General features: G+C 49.2%; 1 pseudogene; it reads right to left on the bottom strand.

Annotated features, from left to right (window-relative positions):
* Positions 1-4,542: 4,542 nt before the first annotated feature.
* On the bottom strand, positions 4,543-7,202 carry LOC123046105 (phenylalanine ammonia-lyase-like; annotated as a pseudogene).
* Between the last annotated feature and the right edge of the window lie 18,994 nt (positions 7,203-26,196).

Below are 26,196 nucleotides of genomic sequence, written 5' to 3'. Positions count from 1 at the left end.
GGTTATGAGGTGACCAACCTATGGCTACGCGCGGGGCGGCCGAGTGGTTATGAGGTGACCAACCTATGACGACGAGCGGGGCGGCCGAGTGGTTATGAGGTGACCAACCGAGTGGCGATGCGCGGGGCGGCCGAGTGATTATGAGGTGACCAACCGAGTGACGACGCGCGGGGCGGCCGAGTGGTTATGAGGTGACCAACCGAGTGGCGACGCGCGGGGCGGCTGAGTGGTTATGAGGTGACCAACCTATGGCGACGCGCGGGGCGGCCGAGTGGTTATGAGGTGACCAACCGAGTGGCGACGCGCGGGGCGGCCGAGTGGTTATGATGTGACCAACCTATGGCGACGCGCGGGGCGGCCGAGTGGTTATGAGGTGACCAACCGAGTGATGACGCGCGGGGCGGTCAAGTGGTTATGAGGTGACCAACCGAATGACGACGCGCGGGGTGGCCGAGTGGTTACGAGATGACCAACCTATGGAACGCGCGGGGCGGCCGAGTGGTTATGAGGTGACCAACCGAGTGGCGATGCGCGGGGCGGCCGAGTGGAGTAGATGCCTCCCGCTGAATGGCGATGCGCGCGGGGCGTCGGAGTGAAGTATACGCGTCCGGTGGAGCGGCGACGAGCGACGTAGACGTGTCCCGCAGAGTGGCTATGCGCGGGGTGTCCGAGTGATATAGACGCGTCCCGCCGAGTGGCGATGCGCGGGGCGTCCGAGTGACGTAGATGCCTCCTATGGAGTGTCGATGCACGAAGCGTCCGAGCGATATAAACATGTCCCGTGGAGTGATGACGCGTCTTGTCCTCTGACTTGCGCTCAGGTACTGGACGAGGAATCCGTCCGAGTGAACTCGGGTTCTTGGCCGAGTGAACTCGAGTCTGTGTCTGAGTGGCTTTATCCAATCTACTTCCTTCGTTCCTAAATGTAAGTCTTTGTAGAGATTCCACTATAAACCGCATACGGATGTATATAGATGCATTTTTAAGTTTAGATTCATTCATTTTGCTCCGTATGTAGTCCACCTAGTGAAATATCTACAAAGACTTATATTTAGAAACGGAGGGAGCAGTTCGCTACCGTCCGAGTGAAAAATCCATCAGGTGACCCTGCAAGTTAGTAGCAAGTACGGCCGCGAAGTTGAAGGCCGGACGGTTATACATGCATGCATGCATGAATTTACTGGTGTGGAGCCGGTGGGTTGTTGGAAGCAATTAGATATCCTTGACGGTTAATAAGGCGATTAATAATCCCCATCAATTGGCCGGTTAATAAGGCGATTACCTTAACGAAGCGGTCAATCCTTGGCGGAATTATGAAACCGACGTTTATAGACGTGCATTTAATGATTGCCGGTGAAGCCGCGTATGTGTGGGAGATCCGCGTATGTGTGGAGTAATTCCGTTTTCCCTGCATGCAGTTAATGCTCGATTGGATGGCCCACGTTATGCAAGCACTTACCAGCCATTTATTCCTTCAATCCCGAACGGCCGTCGCTGCCGCAGCGCGCCTCCACCATCGAGACCGTCGCAGACGACTAGCACCGGAGGCAGGCAACGGCCGACGCCGCCGCAGCGCGCCTCCACCACCGAGACCATCGCAGACGACTGGCACCGGAGGCAGGAGCGCTGCCTTCCCGCACCGCCACCGCAGAGGTTGCCGGCGAGCAGCCGAGAACACGAGGCCGGAGTCGATGGCGAGGTGAACGGCGACGACGGAAGTGTGTGTGGCTCAACGACGGGGTTGGAGACGATGATGACGCGGACGCCGCTGGTGTCTGCGCGCAGAGGCGCAGTCGGCGGTGCCGAGGTCGGGGACGACAATGGGGCGGATGGCGCCGGAGGTCGTCCGTGGAGGCGCAGTCAGCTGTGCTGAGGTTGGAGACGACGACGACCGCGCGCGGAGGCGTTGTCGGCTGTGACAAGGTCGAAGGCGACGACATGGCGGATGGCGCCGGTGGTCGTCCGTGGAGGCGCAGTCGGTTTCTTGCTTTCGCGCCGATTCAAGCGATTAGCTCATGCGGATGGGAGGCCAGCCAACCTGAAGGCCGATAGTTCTCCTTGTACGTGCTTGGATGGATGTACGTTTTCCTTCTGCTTGCGATGATTTGCTCGTTGTGCAGATGAACAGTATAGAAAATGTATTAGAAGATGAAGATCAAACCAAATAGAAGGCACCAGCCGGAACCGATGTGCCGCTGGTGGTAGAAGAAATAACCATCTGCATCATGGCTCGATAGATGCCATGCCCTACGGTGGGCGCCATCTGTCGTGGGAATGATTCCGACAATAAGAAAAGTATAGGGTAACGAAGCATGATCTATCGAGATGCATATGGGTGACACGGTGATTTTAGCAAGTTCGGGCCTCTCACGGTGAAGATAACAACCCTACGTCTCGTGCTCCGGAGAGGCTTTGTTTTATCTGAGTATATATCCGGAGATTACAATATGTGTGTGTGAGAGAGGAACGGATCCCCATGCCTGAGCTAAATCGTGAGACTAATGGTGAAAAGAGAGAGAGGTGGAAGAAAAAAGCCCCCAAGTCTAGTGGTGGGGGGTGGCTTATATAGAGTGCGCCACCCCCTCACCTCCTATGTTACAAAGTGGAGCATCAATGCCATAATGCTTGCCCACAACAAAACCGTCATGCTGACTATTGGTCTTCGCAAATCCAAGTGAGTTACATGGCCGAGTGGAATGAGCTCGTCGAGTGGAGTGCCATGCTCCAAGTGGTTGTTGCCGTCCGAGTGACTTTCAAGTTGCGGTACATCTGGACGGCAATTTGGCCCAGGGGCCCAGTACAAAGTGTACGGTGTCCATGGGTAGGGTCTTTAGGTCAGGCCTATTACCCTACCCCTAATACATGTCCTCGTCAGTTTCTAAGCTATAAGAGCATCTACAGCTGCAAGTTGCAAATCTGGCCCCCTCAAACGTCCTCAGATGCGCCTGGACGTGCCCGCGGATAGTGACCGGGCAGGCCCCAAAATTGACCATTTGCAATTATATACCCTATTTCTGAAACAACTATTTCATGCAGCGGCATGCCCGATGATCATCTCGTCCGTCTTAGGCCGGCTGGGCTGTCAATACACATCGAAATTGCTCATAGTTAAGATTTTCACACCCATATTAGTCCACCTCGCCGCATGACGAGCTAGTCAACCGACTTGAATAGCCGGGTCGTGCAGAAGCGATAAGCTCCTGACATTATTGGATCCTTTGTAAAGAAGATAGACCGTCACTATAAATATTTTATGTATCACATAGAAGATTCAGAGTTAGGGTGTATCTCCTTTACTGGGGAAACAATCATGTTCGTACTGCTTTTTATGAATCATAATTTGTCAACAAAAAGTCGATGAACAAAATAAAAAATGTATTGTCATTGTAGTAGGGGTATGGACGTGCATGAACGAGATGAACTTGACACTCGACGGACAAGCATCAACTAACGAAATGCAGTCTAATGTCAAGTTATCTCGCTCAGGCAACGATAATTGATAGACCTACACAACAACAGAGAAGCTTGCCGGCGTGCGCCGGCGTGACTATTTAAGTCGGTCGGCCTCCGCCTCGCCCGACAATGTGGGACTAAAATTTCGGTGCCCCGATGAGAGAGGAGGAATTTTAGTCGCTGCAGGTGGGACCGCTACGACGTGCAGTGGGGTCAGCGGACACGTCCGGGCACGCCTGGGCGCCCCCATATCCGCCCTATATTCGGGCTGGATATGAAGGGTGTCGGTCAGCCCAGACGTTTGAGGCCCGTTTGAGGCGCCCGACTGGGTCGAAATATCGTGACCGGGCAGCCCGGGCGTTTGAGGAGCGTTTGGAATGCTCGGCTGTAGATGCTCTAACACCAGACAATTTTGATCTTTCTGTTTTAGTAGTATAGACATAATATTATGTGGTCTCTAACTTCAGCTAAATAACACAACTCATGGAAATACGATGAAAATATATAAAGTATTAAAGTAAAAAACTAAAAAATGAGGAGAAAAAACATGAAGACGTTAGAGTATAATATTTTCAATATCAAAGTGGGAACTGGGAACTAGTGAAATTCTAGGATAAAAAATGAAACTTGAAAGGAAAAGGCAAGTTATTATTCAAAAGTAGAGAATTGGAGAAAGCTGGTGATTGATCATAAAATGTGTCAAGTCTCTAAAACATCTTGGATTTATTTATAGAGGTAGTATTTGGGTTTTGCTGCCGACAAGAAATAAAATCTTTATTTATCTAAAATATGTTTGTATCGCCAAGTGAAATCGGAGAACATCGTAGACTCAAATTGGTAAATAGCAACACGTGGATACAAGACTAAGAAGAGAAGCCATCACATCGTGTTGATGGAACAACCACTATAGAGATATAACTGACTAGTGATTATGTGGGAACTATTTTATCTTTCTTGTCCGCGGTCTATGTTGATGCATCTTTTCCACACACCATATAACATGCCAACAATAGATTATTTGCAATTAAGAAAGCACAATAGATTCTTTGCATTGTTCCAAGTTGTCTCAAGACCACTAGACCATTGATCTCAAAAAAGGGACAAGTAAATTTATCATGAATATTTATCACATATTGTGCCCCTTTTAACTTACATGACAGTAGTTCTATTGGCTACCTATCGCTACCAAAGCATGCAATTGCAATTTTTGGCAACAACCTAGTAGCTTTGTAATAACATTACAAAACATCGACTTCTAAGAAAATCCAATGAAAAAAAGTATTATCACTTATCAGCTAAGAACATCTGAAGCCTTCTGAACTTTGAAGCACTCTATCTTCTCTTCAAGTTCTTGATCCTGAGCAGACAGGTAGGGGCTCACCGTTCCACCCCTTGAGACACTCAAGTAGTGCGTCAATGTGCTTCCCCTGGTTCATAGCAACGAACACCTTGTCCACCTCTTCGCCGGGAGACCTAGTCTTCTCCCCGGTCAAATACCCAGTTCCAAGCTCCTTGCGCACGAATCGGTAGAGAGGGTATGATCGACATTCGGTGATACGGTTTTGTTGTGTAGCAGTACCGTTCTCCACGGCACTTCGGGCAGCCTCAACCTCCTTTGGAAGCACTGCACGGAGCTCCTGTTCAAATATGGCAAGTTTAGCAAACACTGATGTCTCCACATCGCGCTCAGCCTCACCATTGGCCAAGGCATGCTCCACGAGAACTGCACGCATCTTCTGCATCAGTGGGTAGTTGACGCTGCAGGGGTCATCCGCGTAAGCGAACACCGCTCACGGTCGATTGTGAGCAGCAAGTCCTTCTCACAGAAGCGCGCATTGTGGAGATGACCATTGTTGTTGGTGCTCAGTGTCTTCCTAGCCACAGTCTTCACACAACTCTTCACTGCTTTCTTGACATTCTCCTCAAGGTGGCGGAGGTCGATAGCCTGGCACAACGCGACCAAGAATGTCGAGGACATGAGCTTCAGTATGTCAATGGCCTCGGCAGTCTTCCTTGAGGAGATGAGGCCAAGAGAGTTGACATCTTGGTTGTGCTGCTCTGCGCTCTGGACATGGTTGGTCACAGGGTTGCCCAAGAACTGGAGCTCGGAGCAGTACGAGGCCATGGCAATCTCGGCACCCTTGAAGCCATAGTCCAAGCTCGGGTTGTGCCCACCAGAGAGGTTGGAAGGAAGACCGTTGTTGTACAAGTCGTTCACCAACTCCGAGAATTGGGCAAACATGAGCTTGCCAATTGCAGCAATGGCAAGCCTGGTGTTGTCCATAGACACACCGATTGGTGTGCCCTGGAAGTTTCCACCATGGATAGCCTTGCCGCGAGAGACGTCGATGAGTAGGTTGTCGTTGACGGAGTTGATCTCTCGTTCAATGGACTTGGTGGCAGCACGGATGACCTCAATCTGAGGACCGAGCCACTGCGGTGAGGTGCGGAGTGCATATCTATCTTGCTTTGGCTTCATCAATGGGTCGAGCTCGCCGAGCTTCTTAGCAAGCATCATGTAGGAGCTGCCTTCAAGTATGTGCTCCATGATGGCGGCAGCCTCAATCTGTCTAGGGTGGTGCTTCAACTTATGGGTCAAGTGGTCGGTGTACTCCGGCTTGCCGTGCATGACCTCACAGAAGACAACCGAAAGGACCTCGGCAAGAAGGCTAAGGATGTTAGCCTCGAAAAGCACCATGGATGCAAGCCCCGAGCCCACTGCTGTGCCGTTCACCATAGCAAGGCCTTCCTTGGGCTGCAGCTCGAAGAAGCCATGCTGGATGCCGGCAATCTTAAATGCCTCCGCCGCGTTAACCTTGGTGCCATCCGGAGCCGTGGCCATGGAGTTTGGGCGGCCCGTTACCAGTCCCGCAATATAGGAAAGCGGGACCAGGTCACCAGACGCGGTGATGGTGCCTCTAAGTGGTAGGCATGGTGTCACGTTGGCGTTGAGGAGCGTGGCGATCGTCTCAAGGATCTCGAAGCGGATGCCAGAATATCCCTGAAGCAGGGTGTTGACACGCACGAGCATGGCTGCCCTCGTCGCCGCAGCAGGCAGAACGTGGCCGTCGCTGCCGTTGCCGAAGGCTCCAGCGTTAAGGAATCTGAACAGACAAGCAACACGCGAAAAAAAATAAGTCTTCCATAACTCACAGACAGAGATGATCAACATGTGTATTATAACTTGTTCGTGGTTTAATTCGCACCTAATGAGCTCCCTCTGGAGAGCGCCGCCCTCCTTGGTCCTCCGGTGAGAGGTGGCGCCGAAGCCTGTGGTGACACCGTAGCTGTCGGTGCCGTTCATCATGCTGTTCATGACCCAGTCGCTGCTCTCCTTGACGCGGCCGCGAGCGGACTCGTCGAGCTCCACCCTGGTGTCGCTGCCGGCAGCCACCGCGGCGACCATGGCAATGGTCAGGCCGGCTTACGGTACTCCTCGACCATCCGCTTCACGGCATCCAAATGGCTACCGGACAGCTCCTCCGCCGCCTTCCCCCAGTTGAGCGGGTCGGCCCGCGCCGGCTGCGCCACGCACAGGCCATCGCCGTTGGCGGCAACGTGCCCGTTCTCGCACTCCATCGAGATATGCAAAGAAGTGCTAAAGCAAGGAAGCTTGAAGCCGGGCAGGTGTATGCGTATCTGTGATTCTGGATGAATTCTGGAAGTGGTGGTGGATTCTGGAGGTCGGAGTGGCGCTGAAGAGGAGCTCAAATTGGAGAAGAAGCTGTGGCTCTTCTTGGAGAGGAATGGAGGCAGAAGACGGGTTAAATAGGGAGAGGAGCGGGGCATGGTGGGTGGGTTGGTGTGGGGTGTGGAGCTGGAAGGCGGGGTCTGCTGCTGGCTGCTGCATTCTACAGCGGGTTGCTGAAGGCAGCTTTGCCTAATTGGTGCCAGAAACGCTGTACTTGGAGATCTGAAGGCCCTTTGTCGACATTGGAACATTTAAAACAAGCGGGGCGGCTGCTTACACCATTTAGTTTTTTTGCCCTTTTGCGGGGAACTTACACCATCTACTACTGGTGTAAATCTACAAGAAAAGAAACCTTAGAAAACAGTTACACGGTCCTTGCTTTGACAGAGTAGCTTGGATTGTTTCTCTCCAAAAAATGCGAGTGGCGTTCTGCTATCCACCAGGAGTTGTTATCTTCTGGGTGCTATGAACCCCACATATCCTATTAAAATTCAGGGCCGCACATGGTCATATGGTTTTGATTGAACTCGTGACCTTCAGTATTTTCTAATGCAATTTGACGCTTTCATGTTGTTTTGCAGACATTATGATATCAATTTGCTGGGAGGAACAGTTGTGTTTAAAATGAGACAGTCCGCCGGTCAGTCCTGCCAGGCGGTCCGTCAGTCAAGAGTATTTTCTTCCTTTAGCAAGCACCACTGATCTACAAAAATTGGGTGGTTGTCTTCCCAGCTATTCCATTCGCAAGTGAGTAAATTCGCGAGCGAGTAACTATGCGCTGCCGCCGTGTGAAGATGCATTCTCACTTTCTTAGTGCACACTTCACTTGAGTGTGCTCAGTGGAAACTCTAGAATGATTTCCTAGACCACTGTACGCTAGAAATTGGGGTAATGTTCTCTTCTCATTTTCAAAGTTGGAAATTGGGATTATGTGTATCGGTAAGTGCAAAGAATTTCAGTGGTGCTGCGACTGCACTGCACTGAAGACTCTCTCGACTGTGACATGTGGCTGGTCTCCCGTTCAGATTCAGTCCAGTAGGCTGCTTCCGAATTTTTGGATTACTCGATCCGGTCCAGCCAAATTGCACGTGCGCGTCATTTTAGCCCCCGACCCCCACAAGCGAAAACCGATGGGCGACTCTGGCCGTGGTCGTTCGTTCAGTCTGTTTAGCCTTCGACTCCGACAGTTTCACCACGAGGCAGGAGCGAAAGCAGAGTGGAATTCACGGCACACCGTCGCAGGCATGCGAGACGCAAAGAAAGAATTTTGGGCCGTTGGGGTCGTTTTTACGTCGGACTGTCGACCGGATCTTCTTGAGTGGTCAAGTCGTTGCTCACACGGAGTCATGCGCCCCTAAAAATAGTAAGCGAGTCGATAGATGCATACATACACAGCAGATTCTTGTTTCTGGTGCAGTCTATATAAAAAAATGACTCCGATAAATGCTACACGTGTGGCACGAGGCAATTTCATCCTGGCGTTTTTAATAACAAGTTTAGTTACAAGACAATGAAAACTTTAGTTGAGAGGCATTTGTTTCGTTGGTAAGTTTCAATTTCTTTTAGGGTATCTTTTATGCCAAATTTTAGTGTAAAAATATCAGCATGGTGTTACTTCGTGGCGCTTATCATTTGGGTAGGGTAGAAAAAAGGCTATGCATTTTTTTTCCCATGGGAGAACAAATATATTTGTTGAAGAACTTCGGCGGGAGCATATCACACATTCTGGATGCCCATGCGAAAGTACTTACGACATTTCTAACCGATCCTATAGCTGATTAGACGAATACAAATTTGATTTTACTCCTCTATCCTGCACCAATTTCTTGGGCTGGTTAGAGGAGTACGAATTTGATTTTACTGCTTTAACCTGGACTAATTCTTTGGATCGGTTAGAGGAGCACAAATTTAATTTTATTGTTCTAACCGGCACCTAGCCAATCCCCAATCAGTGTTAGTGGAGGATAAATTATCCTCAAATCCCCACCTTCTTATATTTACTCCATCGCTATAGCCTCGATCCCTGTAGCCTCCACAACCCCATCCTGCGCCGCATCTACGCCGACGCCGTCCCTTTGACCCCCCTCGCCGGCCACCGCACACGGACGCTCCGTAGGCTCCGCCGCGGTCCTTGATCGCCCGAATCTGTGCCTCTCTTGCCCCATCACCGGCGCACAATCGGTAGATCTGCGGCCGCCGCCGCCGTCGGATTTGGCGCATCCGGTCGCCGGCGATTGCGCCTTGCCAAGGATTGGCCGAGTACCGGACAACACAGCCCCGACAACGCCTCCGCGCCGCATGCAGGTATTGAATCCCCCTTTGGTCGCTTGGATCTCTCCCGTCGGCGGTTCACCGGCAAAGACACATCGGGCCGTCGCCCAGGCTCGACGCTGGCCCAGTGGCTCGTCGGCTCACCGTTGCTGGTCATAAAGTGCAATGACTGTCCGCGACAGATGGTGCGCGTAGTTTCTACCATGTTGGAACGGATGGGTATTCTTCAAATGCAAAAATAGATGGGTATGTGCTTCTTTTGATTCGGTTGTTCACCGGATTCTGCGCAATTTCGGTAGCTCATTGTTTGCTCAAATTTGTGTGTAGGATGGATGCAAATTTTGGTATTGGGAAGAAGATTACATCGATCTACTGATAGCACGAAATTTGATAGATGTCCGTGCACTCGTTGCTAGAATAGAGGCTAGAGATGAGATTAGATGCGAAGCAACGTCGAATTCTTTAAAATTGAAGAAAAAAGAAGTGTGCAAGCTCGAAGAAGCCAATAGAGAGAATCAATAATGAAGACATGGAGAAGATATTAATCCAACTAGTGGGAGCAGTTATGGAAGTTGAATATCTTTTGGAGTGTCTCATTGTGGCTTTTGTTTGTCTTTGGGTTTGCTCTTGTAGCGAAGAATTGGTGAATTTGTACTTCAATGTATCAAAATGAAATAAAGTAATGTGTTTCGGTGGCCGAAAATGAAATGCAATGAAAAAAATTAAAGAAATCGGTTAGGTCAGACGAAAACTTAGTGGAGTAAAAATACTTAAACTAAAGGCTTACTCCGCCGAATCCTCCGCTATTATTAGAAGATCGGTTAGAAATGTCCTTACCGAGTGATATTGTCGGAGTAATGGGCCACAGGTAGCCTCACCCGAGTCCCTGAACCTATCAAAACTTCGGGCCGGCTTCGCCCCGTGATACCCCAAACTAAAGCTCCGCCTTCCGGAGGCCGGCTGGCTCAACAGCCGGCCACCGGAGGACAGCCAACCACCAGCAGACGGCACCAAGAGCGGCCAGCTCTAGTCAGCTGGCCTCTAGAGAGGACGACGTCGTGCAGGCGGCCAACTGGCACCCTCAGAGTCTGCACCCCCATCAAGAGGACAAGACATGGCGTGGCTACAGTGAAGTACCTCACCCCCGAATCTTGGGCTTGGCGTGGCCACAGTGCCCCGTACAGGCGGAGATCTCCGCACGGCGCGACACTGTTGCCACTCCCCCCTTGACGTCACTCCAGACGAGCGGAGCCCTGTTCCCCACGATGACCTGTCGGTACGGCTTGCGGGCTGCGGGCCCTATCAGACAGTGACAGCCCGGAAGACGGCGGATGTCGGACCAGTCAGACTTGGGGGAGACCGGCCTGCAGCAGGTGGTCGTTCCCTCCCTTGAAGTCAGCGCGTCATTAACCTGATGAGACAAGGTGTGGCTACAGTGATCTCCCGCCAGGCGGCGGGACTGTAGCCACACTCAGCTGACCAAGCTTGCATCATTAGCAGCACGGCTACAGTAAACAACCACCAACCAGACCCACCAGCGGCGGGAGCGGCCTGTCGGCTCCGTACCGGACCAGTCGGCGGGGCCCACCAGGCGGCAGGCCCCAGTAGTCGGTGGAGAAGCCGGAGACCAGAGACACTGACAGCCGGGTCTAGCACTCGGCCAGATTACCGTTGTACCCCGGGGGGGTAGGCCTATATAAACCCTCCAGGGCACCCATGCAAAGGGTTCCCACTCCATAAGAACTAGCCACTCCCCTAGAGCATGAAGAGAGCTAGCCTTGCCTTCTTCTGCCTCTAGCACACATCTCAAGGAGCACCATTGTATCACTTGTGCTTTAGTGATCACGCGGAGACCCCGCAGAGCAGGACTAGGGGTGTTATATCCTAGGAGAGCCCCGAACCTGGGTAAAGTGCGTCGGCGTGCATGTCTACGCCTTAGCCCGCTTCCAGGCACCGGCGATGTTCTACTCGCTTCCACCATGATAATCCATCCTTTGGCATATGTCGCACCCAACCCCCGACATTTGGTGCCCACCTTGGGGCTAGGTGCACCGTCTCCCGGAGACCTGCTCTGGAAGGGAACTTTGTTCCTTCCTGGCGAGTGAAGCCAGCCCAACACACCCGACGAAGTCAGCCTCGACACGCTGCACGGCGTGGAGATCGCCTGCACGGCGAGCTGCCTCGCCGACCTTGTTGGCGAGATTCACCTCTCCGATGAGCCGGCCTCCGACGTGAGCACTGGCTGCCCAGAAAGCCGTCTCGTCAGCCTCCTCGACCAGCTTCATGTCACCAGCGAGCCTGCTATGGACCTGGAGTCTGTTGGCTCCACTGACCCGATGATCGTCGACTCCGACACGGCGTCGCTTGACGCGTTCCCCACCAACATGGTGGTTTACGACGAGCCGCCTCCTCGTGAGCACAACGGTGGGAGCACCGTTACGGAGGTGCTTGTCATTGACAGCGGCGAGCGCTCGAACAGAGGTGCTCGAGACCCACTCGATGTGGCGCTGCGAGACCTGTCGGCGCCGATCCCAGAAGACGCAGACGCTGAGACGCTGGAAGCACGCCACGTCCAGCTCCTCGAGAGCGCTGGCCGACTGGCCAGCGTGCGACGCCTCTCGAACGCCTACCGGCACGAGATGGACCGGGCCGTTGGTGGCATGCTGGTTCCTGAGGGGCCCAGCTGCATCGGCTCGATCCAGCAGCGTGGCGCGACCATCGCCAGCATGTTCGGGGCGGAACACCCCATCTACGCCACGCTTGCAGAGAACATCCGGGCCGTCCAGGCGGTGATGGATGAGCTGGACAATTATGAGGGCGACGAGCGTCACCACATGACGGAGCGGGTCCAGCAGCTCCTAGACGCGGCTGTCGCGCAGCACAAAGCCGGCTGCCACGCTGGAGTGCCCGCCCAACGGAACGATGAACCGCCCCCTCGCCAGGACCATGGCGCGACATCCCGGACGCTGACTGGTGGCTCCCGTGGAAGAAGAGGCAATGAGCCGGCTGCCAGCCGTAGCCGGACTCGCCTCTCCATCGAGCGTGACGAAGATGGACACCCCCGAGCGGTGGAGCGGCAAGGCGACCCGCCTCCTCCTCCGCCTCGTGGAGCGAGGCATCCCACTCCGCCACCTGTCACACACCCAACACTCGGAGACCGCCTTGGTCGCTGAGAGGGAGTCGGAGAGAATGACGCCCGCCATCGGATCGACCACCTCAACCGATCTCTAGCGCTAGAAGAAGAATACGCATTGGGCCCGCCTTGTTTCGACCCACGAATCCTAGACGAGCCCTTCCCCAAAGGGTTCACCCTCCCGCGAGATACGCCCAAGTACACCGGCTCCATGAAGCCGGAGGACTGGCTGGTCGACTACTCCACGGCCATCAGCATAGTGAACGGCAACAAGCGCGTTGCTGTGAAGTACGTCCCGCTCATGCTTCAAGGCACAGCTCAGACGTGGCTTAATAGCATGAAGCCCCGCAGCATCAACAGCTGGGTTGATTTCACTGAAGCCTTCATCCGCAACTTCACCAGCACGTACAAGCGGCCTCCCAAGCCCCGACAGCTATCCTTGTGCATCCAAGGGCCCAGCAAATCGACTCGCGACTATATCACGCACTGGGTCGAGCTGCGCAACTCCTGCGAAGGCGTGCACGAGGTGCAGGCCATCGAGTACTTCACCGCCGGGTGCCGAGAAGGCACCCTCCTCAAGCACCGACTTCTTTGTGACAAGCCTGCGACACTCCATGAACTGCTAATCATCACCGACAAGCACGCCACGGCCGACTCCTTCATGAAGGCGGAAATCCTAATTGATGCGTCCGGCAAGGTGGCACCTCAGGCTCCTCGGACTCCGGCTGGTGATACTAGTCGGCGACAGCATCCAAGCGACAATAAGCGGAAGGCCACCCAGCCGGCAGGTGGCGACAGTCGAGGACCAGGACCCGGAGGGCAGCCAGCACCCAAGCGTCAGAAGGGCGGAAAGCCAATTGGTTGCCCGCTTTCTCTTATGAGTAGACCCTAGATGCACCCTGCAAGTTCCATAGTGGCGCGAAGCCGTCCAACCACACCACAGGGAAGTGCCATTGGCTCACTAGGATAGCCAAGGGAGATGGACTCCTGATAACCCGCAAGTATACGGGATAGTTGTAGCCTCTTTCGATAAGTAAGAGTGTCGAACCCAACGAGGAGCTAAAGGTAGAACAAATACTCTCTCAAGTCCTATCGGCCACTGATACGACTCTACGCACGCTTGACGTTCGCTTTACCTAGAACAAGTATGAAACTAGAAGTACTTTATAGGTGTTGTTGGATAGGTTTGCAAGATAATAAAGAGCACGCAAATAAAGAGTAGGGGATGTTTAGATAAAGATGCAATAAAGTAAATATAGCGAGTGTGGAAAAGTGGTGGTAGGAGTTGTGAAATTGTCCCTAAGCAATTGACTATGTTACTAGGCCAGTAATCACTAATGCAATTCTATTTGAGGGAGAGGAATAAGCTAACATACTTTCTCTACTTGGATCATATGCACTTATGATTGGAACTCTAGCAAGCATCCGCAAATACTAAAGATTCATTAAGGTAAAACCCAACCATAGAATTAAAGTATCAAGTCCCCTTTATCCCATACGCAAACAACCTACTTACTCGGGTCTGTGCTTCTGTCACTCACGCCACCCACCATAAGCAAATCATAAACATATTGCAAACCCTACAACGGGAATCCCTCACGCTTGCGCGACACGGTGGACACAATAGGACAGCACCAATAATAAAACATGCAACTCAAACAAATCATAGCAATTCATCAATCATCGATAGGACAACAAAAATCTACTCAGACATCATAGGATGGCAACACATCATTGGAAAATAATATGAAGCATAAAGCACCATGTTCAAGTAGAGGGTACAACGGGTTGCGGGAGAGTGGACCGCTGAATATAGATGGGGGAAGGTGATGGAGATGTTGTTGAAGATGGCGGAGGTGTTGGTGAAGATCGCGGTGATGATGATGGCCCCCAGCAGCGCTCCGGCGCCACCGGAAGCAAGGGGGAGAGAGCCCCCCCCCTTCTTCTTCTTCCTTGACCTATTCCCTAGATGGGAGAAGGGTTTCCCCTCTGGTCCTTGGCTCCCATGGCTTGGGAGGGGCGAGAGCCCCTCTGAGATTGGATCTATCTCTTTGTTTCTGCGTTCTGGAATTCTGCCCTGGCACCGTTTCCTTTATATTTGGAGATCCGTAACTCCGATTGGATTGAAACCTTTGCCCAGATCGTTTTACAAAAAATAGCTTTCTTGCGGCCAAAGAAGGGCATCAACCGCCTTACGGGTGGCCCACGAGAGTGGGGGGCGCGCCCACCTAGAGTGGTGGCGTGGGCCACTCTCATGGCCCTCGGGCACCATTTCGCGTTGATTCTTCCTCCAAAAAATCACAAATATTTCAAAATAATTCTCCGTCCATTTTTATCCCGTTTGGACTCCGTTTGATATTGGGTTTCTGCGAAACATAAAACATGCAACAGACAGGAACTGGCACTGGGCACTGGATCAATATGTTAGTCCCAAAAAATAGTATAAAAGTTGCCAAAAGAATATGAAAGTTGTAGAATATTGGCATGGAACAATAAAAAATTATAGATACGATGGAGACGTATTAGCATCCCCAAGCTTAATTCCTGCTCGTCCTCGAGTAGGTAAATGATAAAAAAGATAATTTTTGATGTGGAATGCTACCTAGCATAATCTTGATCATATGACTAGTCATGGCATAAATATTAAGACACGAGTGATTCAAAGCAATAGTCTTATCATTTGACATAAAAGCAGTAATACTTCGAGCGTACCAATAAAGCAATCATGTCTTTTCAAAACAACAAGGCCAAAGAAAGCTTATCCCTACAAAATCATATAGTTCGGCCATGCTTCATTTTCGTCACATAAAATGCCCCCATCATGCACAACCCCGATGACAAGCCGAGCAATTGGTTCATACTTTTTAACGTGCTTCAACTTTGTCAACCCTCACGCAATACATGAGCGCAAGCCATGGATATAGCACTATAGGTGGAATAGAATATAATGATGGAGGTTATGTGGAGAAGACAAAAAAAGGAGGAAGTCTCACATCGACGCGGCTAATCAACGGGCTATGGAGATGCCCATAAATTGATGTCAACATGAGGAGTAGGGATTGCCATGCAACGGATGCACTAGAGCTATAAATGAATGCTCAACAAAAGAAAACTAGTGGGTGTGCATCCAACTTGCTTGCTCACGAAGACCTAGGGCATTTGAGAAAGCCCATCGTAGGAATATATAAGCCAAGTTCTATAATGAAAAATTCCCACTAGTATATGAAAATGACAACCTATGAGACTCACTATATGAAAAACATGGTGCTACTTTGAAGCACAAGATATGATACTCACTACATGAAGAACATGGTGCTACTTTGAAGCACAAGTGTGGAAAAAGAGATAGTAACATTGCTCCTTTTTATTTATTTTCTTTATTTCCTTTTTATTTATTTTCTTTGGCCTTTCTTCTTTTATTTTCTTTTTGGGGACAATGCTCTAATAATGATGATCATCACACTTTTATTGATTACAACATATGAATTACAACTCGAAACTAGAACAAGATATGACTCTATATGAATGCCTCCGGCAGTGTGCCGGGATGATGCAATGAATCAAGAGTGACATATATGAAAAATTATGCATGGTGGCTTTGCCACAAATATGATGTCAACTACATAATCATGCAATGGCAATATGACAAAAGTAATGTATGTCATGATGATGATGAATGGAATGGTGGAAAGTTGCATGGCAATATATCTCGGAATGGCTATGGAAATGCCATAATAGGTAGGTATGGTGGCTGTTTTGAGGAAGATATAAGGAGGTTTATGTGTGATAGAGCGTATCATATCACGGGGTTTGGATGCACCGGCGAAGTTTGCACCAACTCTCAAGGTGAGAAAGGGCAATGCATGGTACCGAACAGGCTAGCAATGATGGAAAGGTAAAAGTGCGTATAATCCATGGACTCACATTAGTCATAAAGAACACATATACTTATTGCAAAAGTTTATTAGCCCTCGAAGCAAAGTACTACTAGGCATGCCCCTAGGGGGATAGATTGGTAGGAAAAGACCATCGTTCGTCCCCGACCGCCACTCATAAGGAAGACAATCAAAGAAACACCCCATGCTTCAAATTTGTCACACAATGGTTACCATATGTGCTTGCTACGGGACTTGCAAACCTCAACACAAGTGTCTCTATAATCCACAACCACCCACTAGCATGACTCTAATATCACCATCTTTATATCGCAAAACTATTGCAAGGAATCACACATATCATATTCAGCGATCTACAAGTTTATGTAGGATTTTATGACTAACCATGTGAATGACCAATTCATGTCATCTCTCTAAAAAGATATAAGTGAAACAAGAGAGTTTAATTCTTTCTACAAAATATATTCCCATGCTCTAACAAATATAAGTGAAGCAAAAGAGCATTCTACAAATGGCGGTTTTCTATGTAAAGAGAAACAGGCAATCCAACTTCAAATGATATAAGTGAAGCACATGAAGCATTCTATAAAGCCATACTCAAAAGATATAAGTGAGGTGCGATGAGCATTATATAAATCAACCAAGGACTATCTCATACCAGCATGGTGCATAAAATAAAAATGAAAACTAAATGCAAAAGACGCTCCAAGACTTGCACATAATGCATAAACGAAACGAATACGAAAACATACCAATATTTGTTGAAGAAAGAGGGGATGCCTTCCGGGGCATCCCCAAGCTTAGACACTTGAGTCTCCTTGAATATTTACTTGAGGTGCCTCGGGCATCCCCAAGCTTGAGCTCTTGCCTCTCTTCCTTTTCCTCATATCGAGACCTCCTCGTTTAGACACTTCATCCACACAAAACTTCAACAGAAAACTCGGTAAGAACCGTTAGTATAATAAAGCAAATCACTACTCTAAGTACTGTTGCAAACCAATTCATATTTTGTTTTTGCATTGTGTCTACTGTAATATAACTTTTTCATGGCTTAATCCACTGATATAAATTGATAGATTCATCAAAACAAGCAAACTATGCATCAAAAACAGAATCTGTCAAAAACAGAACAGTCTGTAGCAATCTGAACATCCACCATACTTATGGTACCCCAAAAATTCTACCAAAATTATTAAAAATAAAAAAGTTGTATATAAAGACAGTGCAAAAGGAATCAGAACCAACTGACGTTCCAGTTAAAAATGTAAAATCACGCACTATGACCAAAGTTTCTGTCCTGCACCGTACAAACCAACAAGCATTGCAAACATCCTAAAGGCAAACCTTGGCATATTATTTTTATAATAAAATGGAATTATACAAGGGGATAATTATTTTTTATGAAAATTTTCTGTAATCAAGATTCACAAAGTTTCCGTGAGCATGAACAAAGTTCAAGGCTAGCTCCCACTTCAACAATGCTTGTCTTTCTCACTTTCACTTTCCTTTTTGAAAAGTTTTAGGTTCCCCTCTTTATTTTTTTCGTTTTTAAACTATATAAAAGCACTCAATAGAAATAAATGACTCTCTAAAACTTCCGGGTTGTCTCCCTGGCAGCGCTTTCTTTAAAGCCATTAAGCTAGGCATATAGTGCTCAAGTAATGAATCAACCCGGATCCCAAGGTATATCAAAGCCAATTTTAATTAACAATGATTTGTAATTTAGTAGTGAGCAAAAAGTAACATATATCAAGTAACAACGAAGTCTAACTCTCTTCATATGCATCGTCATGTCATAAAAGAACAATTCCTGCACACATAGTAAAGGCCAACGCATAGTATAAGTAGTTTCTTGCAATTCTATCGTGTTGGAAACATAAAGAGGCGGAGATGTGGTTCCTCTCTCGTAATAATTGCAAGTAGGAGCAGCAAGCACATGCATATTATATCTATCAAAATCATCATGTGTAGTAGTAAAAGGCAACCCATCAATATAATCCTTAATAAGCACAAACTTCTCTGATATAGTGTAGTTTGGAGAATTCAAAAAGATAATATGACTATCATGCATGGGTGCAATAGCAACAATTTCATGTTTAACATAAGGAACTATAGCAAGTTCATCTCCATAAGCATAATTAATATTGGCATCTTGGCCACAAGCATAGCAGGCATCATCAAAAAAGGGTATTTCAAGAGAATCAATGGGATCATAGCAATCATCATAGCAATCATCCTTCGGTAAGCACGAAGGGGAATTAAACAATGCATGAGTTGAAGAGTTACTCTCATTAGAGGGTGGGCACGGGTGATCAATCCGCTCTTCCTCCTTTTGTTCTTCGCTCTCCTCGTCATCTTTTTTCATCTAATGAGCTCACGGTTTCGTCAATTTCTTCTTCCATAGCTTCCTGCAAAATATTAGTCTCTTCTTGGACAGCAGAGACTTTCTCAATAAATGCATTAATATTGTAATTGTATTCATAATTTTCATAGCAATATCTAAGTATAGCAAGATTTTCAGGCCTATAAACACCATCATCATCAAAAGCTTCATACTTTTCAAACAAAGATTCAATTTCATAAGCAGCCTTAAAAGCAACAAATTCTTCTATTTGTTCAACATCATAGTAATCATATATACCATCAGCATAAGAAGATAAGGTTTCATTATCATTAAATTTGCATGAAAAGGGAAGGTGTGGAGCCTTCATCCTAGAGCAACAAATAATATCATATCTCAAGCATACCACTTCAACATTTGAATTTGATCCCATAATAGTTTCCCTTTTTGTGTCAAGCGATAATCCATAAAGTATTCACGTTGATCCAACGTGTCTCCCATAACATAATTGAATGGGGTTTTCTCAGGATTATTAAAGTAGTACATAATATCTCGACCATAACAAGCATCAAGGGTTTTAGGAGGTTCCCCATCTCCCTGAGTAGCAAGTACATCTATTTTTTGGTATTTCGTGTTCCATATCCATAACTAAAGATAGAGAACAACTTAGAACAGCAAATAAAAATTACTTAGTGATAAAGCAAACAAGCACACACGAGAATATTCACCCCACACTACGACTCCTCGGCAACGGCGCCAGAAAAAGGTCTTGATAACCCGCAAGTATACGGGATAGTTGTAGCCTCTTTCGATAATTAAGAGTGTCGAACCCAACGAGGAGCTAAAGGTAGAACAAATACTCTCTCAAGTCCTATCGGCCACTGATACGACTCTACGCACCCTTGACGTTCGCTTTACCTAGAACAAGTATGAAACTAGAAGTACTTTGAAGGTGTTGTTGGATAGGTTTGCAAGATAATAAGAGCACGTAAATAAAGAGTAGGGGCTGTTTAGATAAAGATGCAATAAATTAAATATAGCAAGTGTGGAAAAGTGGTGGTAGGAGTTGTGAAATTTTCCCTAAGCTATTGACTACGTTACTAGACCGGTAATCACTATTGCAATTCTATTTGAGGGAGAGGCATAAGCTAACATACTTTCTCTACTTGGATCAACTCCTGCCTCCTCCGCCTGCAGGCCCGCCGCCTCCTCAGCCCCAGCAGCCGGCGGCCCGGCCAGTCGGCACCACACAAGATGAGTATCCAGTGGAGCATGGAGCTTATGTTGTGTTCACCAGCGTGGCCGATGACAGACGTAGCAGACAGCAGCAGCAGCAAGAAGTACAGGCAGTGGCCTCAAATACTCCAGAATTCATGCATTGGTCTGAGAAGCCCATCAGTTGGAGCAGGGCCGACCACCCGGAAGTGATGCCTTCCCCTGGTTCCTACGCCTTGGTCCTAGATGCAACCTTTGCAATGGAGAGGCGGGCAGCTCGTTTCTCCAGAGTCCTGATAGATGGCGGCAGCAGCATCAATATCCTGTACTGTGACACGATGGAGAAGTTGGGAATCAAGCAGAAGCAGCTCCTCCCTAGTCGGACTATATTCCATGGCATGGTCCCTGGCCTTTCCTAATCACCAATCGGTAAGACCCAAATTGATGTTCTCTTCAGAGACAAGAATCATTTCTGCCATGAGCCAGTTTGGTTTGAAGTGGTGGACCTTGAAATCCCCTACCATGCGCTGCTTGGCCGGCCTGCCCTGGCCAAGTTCATGGCGGTCCCTCACTATGCTTACCTCAAGATGAAGATGTCGAGCACCAAGGGGATCCTGACTATAGTCGGAGACTACAAGAAGTCGACCGCCTGTGCCGCGGACAGCAGCCGGCTGGCCGAGTCCCTCGTGGTTGCAGCTGAGAAGCGGCTCCTTGACCGGGTGGTGGCGATGGCAGGGAAGAAGCCAGAAATGTCACCCATCCCCAAGGAGTCGGAGGTTGAGGGCTCGTTCAAGCCGGCAAAGGAAACGAAGAAGATACCCCTGGACCCGGAGTACCCAGAGAGGCACGCTGTCATAGGTGCCAACCTGGACAACAAATAGGAAAGCGAGCTTGTCGATTTCCTCCATGAGAATCGGGACATCTTTGCATGGTCTCCCAAAGACATGCCGGGTGTTCCGACGGATTTCGCCGAGCACAAGTTACATGTCTGACCTGGCGCCAAGCTGGTTAGGCAGCCCTTGTGCCGCCTGTCAGAAGTGGAGAGAAGAGTTGTCGGAGAAGAGATAGCCCGACTTCTGGCAGCCGGTTTCATCATGAAAGTATTCTTTCTAGAATGGCTGGCCAACCCAGTTCTTGTGCTGAAGAAAAATAAGCAGTGGCGCATATGTATTGATTATACCAGCCTCAACAAAGCTTGCCCCAAAGATCCCTTTGCCCTGCCGAGAATCGACCAAGTGATAGACTCCATAGCCGGATGCGAGCTGTTGAGTTTTTTGGATGCGTACTTAGGGTACCATCAGATAAAGCTGAACCCGGCCGATAAGCTAAAGACCGCCTTCATCACGCCATTTGGAGCCTTCTGCTACCTGACCATGATGTTCGGCTTGCGAAATGCCGGCGCCACGTTTTAGCGTTGCATGCAGAAGTGTCTCCTCAAGCAACTCGGCAGAAATGCCCATGTCTATGTGGATGATGTGGTGGTGAAGACGGAGAAGCGTGGCACGCTGCTGGAAGACCTCAAGGAAACTTTTGAGAACCTGCGTCGTTTCCAGATCAAGCTCAACCCAGAGAAATGCATCTTTGGAGTACCAGTCGGACTGCTTCTCGGTTTTCTGGTCTCAGAGCGCGGCATAGAGTGCAACCCTGTGAAGATCAAGGCCATTGAGAAGATGGAGGTGCCCACCCGACTGCTGGACGTGCAGAAATTCACCAGCTGCCTGCCATCAATAAGCCGTTTCATCAGTCGGCTGGGCGAGAAGGCTCTTCCCCTATACCAGCTCATGAAGAAGACCACTTTTTTCGAGTGGAAGGATAAGGCGGACGAAGCTTTTCTCCAACTCAAGAATATGTTGACCACCCCGCCTATCTTGGCGGCTCCAACTGAGAAAGAGTACATGCTCCTCTACATTGCCGCCACCAGTCGAGTGGTCAGCACAGTCATAGTGGTAGAACGCAAGGAGGAGGGCAGAGCATTGCCGATCCAGAGGCCGGTATATTACTTAAGTGAAGTATTGTCTGCTTCCAAGCAAAACTACCCACACTATCAGAAGATGTGCTATGGTGTGCATTTCGCCGCCAAGAAGCTGAAGCCTTACTTTCAAAAGCACCCAGTTACTGTTGTCTGCACTGCTCTGCTTGCCGAGATCATTGGAAGCCGAGATGCTTCTGGCCGAGTGTCCAAGTGGGCTATTGATCTGGCCCCTTTTACCATCTACTACCAGCCTCGTGCCGCCATCAAGTCACAAGCACTGGCCGACTTCCTCGTCGACTGGGCCAAGACCTAGTACTTGCCGCCAGCGCCAGACTCCACCCATTGGCGGATGCATTTTGATGGTTCAAAAATGTGCACCGGTCTAGGAGGCGGCATCGGCCTCACCTCTCCCAAAGGTGACAAGCTCAGATATGTGCTGCAAATCCATTTTGCCGCCTCCAACACCGTAGCCGAGTACAAGGCACTCATACACGGGCTCCGGCCTGCCAAGGAACTCGGCATTCGCCAGATCCTGTGCTATGGTGACTCCGACTTGGTGGTCCAGCGGTCATCAGGCGACTGGGACGCCAAGGACGCAAATATGGCAAGCTACCGCTTCCTCGTGCAGCAACTCAGTGGATACTTTGACGGGTGCAAGTTCCTCCATGTGCCAAGAAATGACAACGAGCAAGCAGATGCCTTGGCACGGATCGGCTCCACCCGGGAGGCGATACCAGCCGGCGTCGCCTTGCAGCGCCTCCTCAAGCCGTCTGTCAAGCCATCACTAGAGTTTGACTCCATCTTCGTGTCGGCCCCTCTTGAAGCAGTCGGATCCGACTTGAGGACCCCAGAAGCCGGCGCGGGGACTTCGGCAGGCGGCCCGGGGACTGCAGCCATCGCACCCAGCCCGAGGACTTCAGAACCTGGCCCGGGGGTGTTGGAAATATGCCCTAGAGGCAATAATAAAAGCATTATTATTATATTTCCTTGTTCATGATAATTGTCTTTATTCATGCTATAATTGTGTTATCCGGAAATCGTAATACATGTGTGAATAACAAACACCAACATGTCCCTAGTGAGCCTCTAGTTGACTAGCTCGTTGATCAACAGATAGTCATGGTTTCCTGACTATGGACACTGGATGTCATTGATAACGAGATCACATCATTGGGAGAATGATGTGATGGACAAGACCCAATCCTAAACATAGCACAAGATCGTATAGTTCGTTTGCTAGAGTTTTCCAATGTCAAAGTATCTTTTCCTTAGACCATGAGATCGTGTAACTCCCGGATACCGTAGGAGTGCTTTGGGTATGCCAAACGTCACAACGTAACTGGGTGACTATAAAGGTAGACTACGGGTATCTCCGAAAGTGTTTGTTGGGTGACATGGATCAAGACTGGGATTTGTCACTCCGTATGACGGAGAGGTATCACTGGGCCCACTCGGTAATGCATCATCATAATGAGCTCAGAGTGACCAAGTGTCTGGTCACGGGATCATGCATTACGGTACGAGTAAAGTGACTTGCCGGTAACGAGATTGAACGAGGTATTGGGATACCGACGATCGAATCTCGGGCAAGTAACATATCGATAGACAAAGGGAATAGCGTACGGGATTGATTGAATCCTCGACATCGTGGTTCATCCGATGAGATCATCGTGGAGCATGTGGGAGCCAACATGGGTATCCAGATCCCGCTGTTGGTTATTGACCGGAGAGTCGTCTCGGTCATGTCTGCTTGTCTCCCGAACCCGTAGGGTCTACACACTTAAGGTTCGGTGACGCTAGGGTTATGAAGATATGTATATGCAGAAACCCGAATGTTGTTCGAAGTCCCGGATGAGATCCCGGACGTCACGAGGAGTTCCGGAATGGTCCGGAGGTAAAGAATTATATATAGGAAGTGCTATTTCGGGCATCGGGACAAGTTTCGGGGTTATCGGTATTGTACCGGGACCACCGAAGGGTCCCGGGGGTCCACCGGGTGGGGCCACCTGTCCCGGGGGGCCACATGGGCTATAGGGGGTGCGCCTTGGCCTAGATGGGCCAAGGGCACCAGCCCCTATAGGTCCATGCGCCTAGGGTTTCCACCATGGAAGAGTCCATGTGGTGGAAGGCACCCCTAGGTGCCTTGGGGGGGAGGGAAACCTCCCCTTGGCCGCCGCCCCCCCTAGTAGATCTCATCTACTAGGGCCGGCGCCCCCCCTTGGCACCCCTATATATAGTGGGGGGGAGAGGAGGGATTTCACACCAGCCCCTGGCGCCTCCATCTCCCCCCGTTACGTCTCTCCCTCGTAGTCTCGGCGAAGCCCTGCTGCTGTGACGCCCTGCATCCACCACCACGCCGTCGTGCTGCTGGATCTTCATCAACCTCTCCTTCCCCCTTGCTGGATCAAGAAGGAGGAGACGTCTCCCGTCCCGTACGTGTGTTGAACGCGGAGGTGCCGTCCGTTCGACGCTGGTCATCGGTGATTTGGATCACGTCGAGTACGACTACATCATCACCGTTCTTTTGAACGCTTCCGTGCGCAATCTACAAAGGTATGTAGATGCATCTAATCACTCGTTGCTAGATGAACTCCTAGATGATCTTGGTGAAACGAGTAGGAAATTTTTTGTTTTCTGCAACGTTCCCCAACAGTGGCATCATGAGCTAGGTCTATGCGTAGTTCTTCTTGTGCGAGTAGAACACAATTTGTTGTGGGCGTAGATTTGTCAACTTTCTTGCCGTTACTAGTCCTTTCTTGCTTCAGCGGTATTGTGGGATGAAGCAGCCCGGACCAACCTTACACGTACGCTTACGTGAGACCGGTTCCACCGACTAACATGCACTAGTTGCATAAGGTGGCTGGCGGGTGTCTGTCTCTCTCACTTTAGTTGGAGCGGAATCGATGAACAGGGTCCTTATGAAGGGTAAATAGAAGTTGACAAATCACGTTGTGGCTTTAACGTAGGTAAGAAAATGTTCTTGCTAGAACCCTAATTCAGCCACGTAAAACTTGCAACAACAATTAGAGGACGTCTAACTTGTTTTTGCAGCAAGTGGTTTGTGATATGATATGGCCAAAGTTGTGATGAATGATGAATGATCTATATGTGATGTATGAGATGTTCATGCTATTGTAATAGGATTCACGACTTGCATGTCGATGAGTATGACAACCGGCAGGAGCCATAGGAGTTGTCTTTATTCTTTTTATGACCTGCGTGTCATCGAGAAATGCCATGTAAATTACTTTACTTTATTGCTAAACGCGTTAGCCATAGTAGAAGTAATAGTTGGCGAGCAACTTCATGGAGACACGATGATGGAGATCATGGTGTCAAGCCGGTGACAAGATGATCATGGAGCCCCAAGATGGAGATCAAAGGAGCTATGTGATATTGGCCATATCATGTCACGTTTATTATTTGATTGCATGTGATGTTTATCATGTTTTGCATCTTGTTTACTTAGAACGACGGTAGTAAATAAGATGATCCCTCACAATAAATTCAAGAAGTGTTCCCCCTAACTGTGCACCGTTGCGACAGTTCGCTGTTTCAAAACACCACGTGATGATCGGGTGTTTTATTCAGACGTTCACATACAACGGGTGTAAGACAGATTTACACATGCAAACACTTAGGTTAACTTGACGAGCCTAGCATGTACAGACATGGCCTCGGAACACAGAAGACCGAAAGGTCGAGCATGAGTCGTATAGAAGATACGATCAACATGAAGATGTTCACCGACGTTGACTAGTCCGTCTCACGTGATGATCGGACACGGTCTAGTTAAACTCGGATCATGTAATACTTAGATGACTGGAGGGATGTCTAATCTAAGTGGGAGTTCATTAATAATTTGATTAGTTGAACTTAATTATCATGAACTTAGTCTAAATATTTTACAATATGTCTTGTAGATTAAATGGCCAACGTAGTCCTCAACTTCAACGCGTTCCTAGAGAAAATCAAGCTGAAAGACGATGGCAGCAACTATACGGACTGGGTCCGGAACCTGAGGATCATCCTCATAGCTGCCACGAAAGATTATGTCCTACAAGCACCGCTTGGTGACGCACCCGTTCTCCCTGCAGAACAAGATGTTATGAACGCTTGGCAGGCACGTTCCGATGACTACTCCCTCGTTCAGTGCGGCATGCTTTACAGCCTAGAGCCGGGGCTCCAAAAGCGTTTTGAGAGACATGGAGCATATGAGATGTT

Source organism: Triticum aestivum, chromosome 2B (genome assembly GCF_018294505.1).
Source record: "Triticum aestivum cultivar Chinese Spring chromosome 2B, IWGSC CS RefSeq v2.1, whole genome shotgun sequence".
Taxonomy (NCBI): domain Eukaryota; kingdom Viridiplantae; phylum Streptophyta; class Magnoliopsida; order Poales; family Poaceae; genus Triticum; species Triticum aestivum.
Note: the sequence above shows the minus strand (reverse complement) of the source record. Positions and strands in the feature narration are given on the sequence as shown.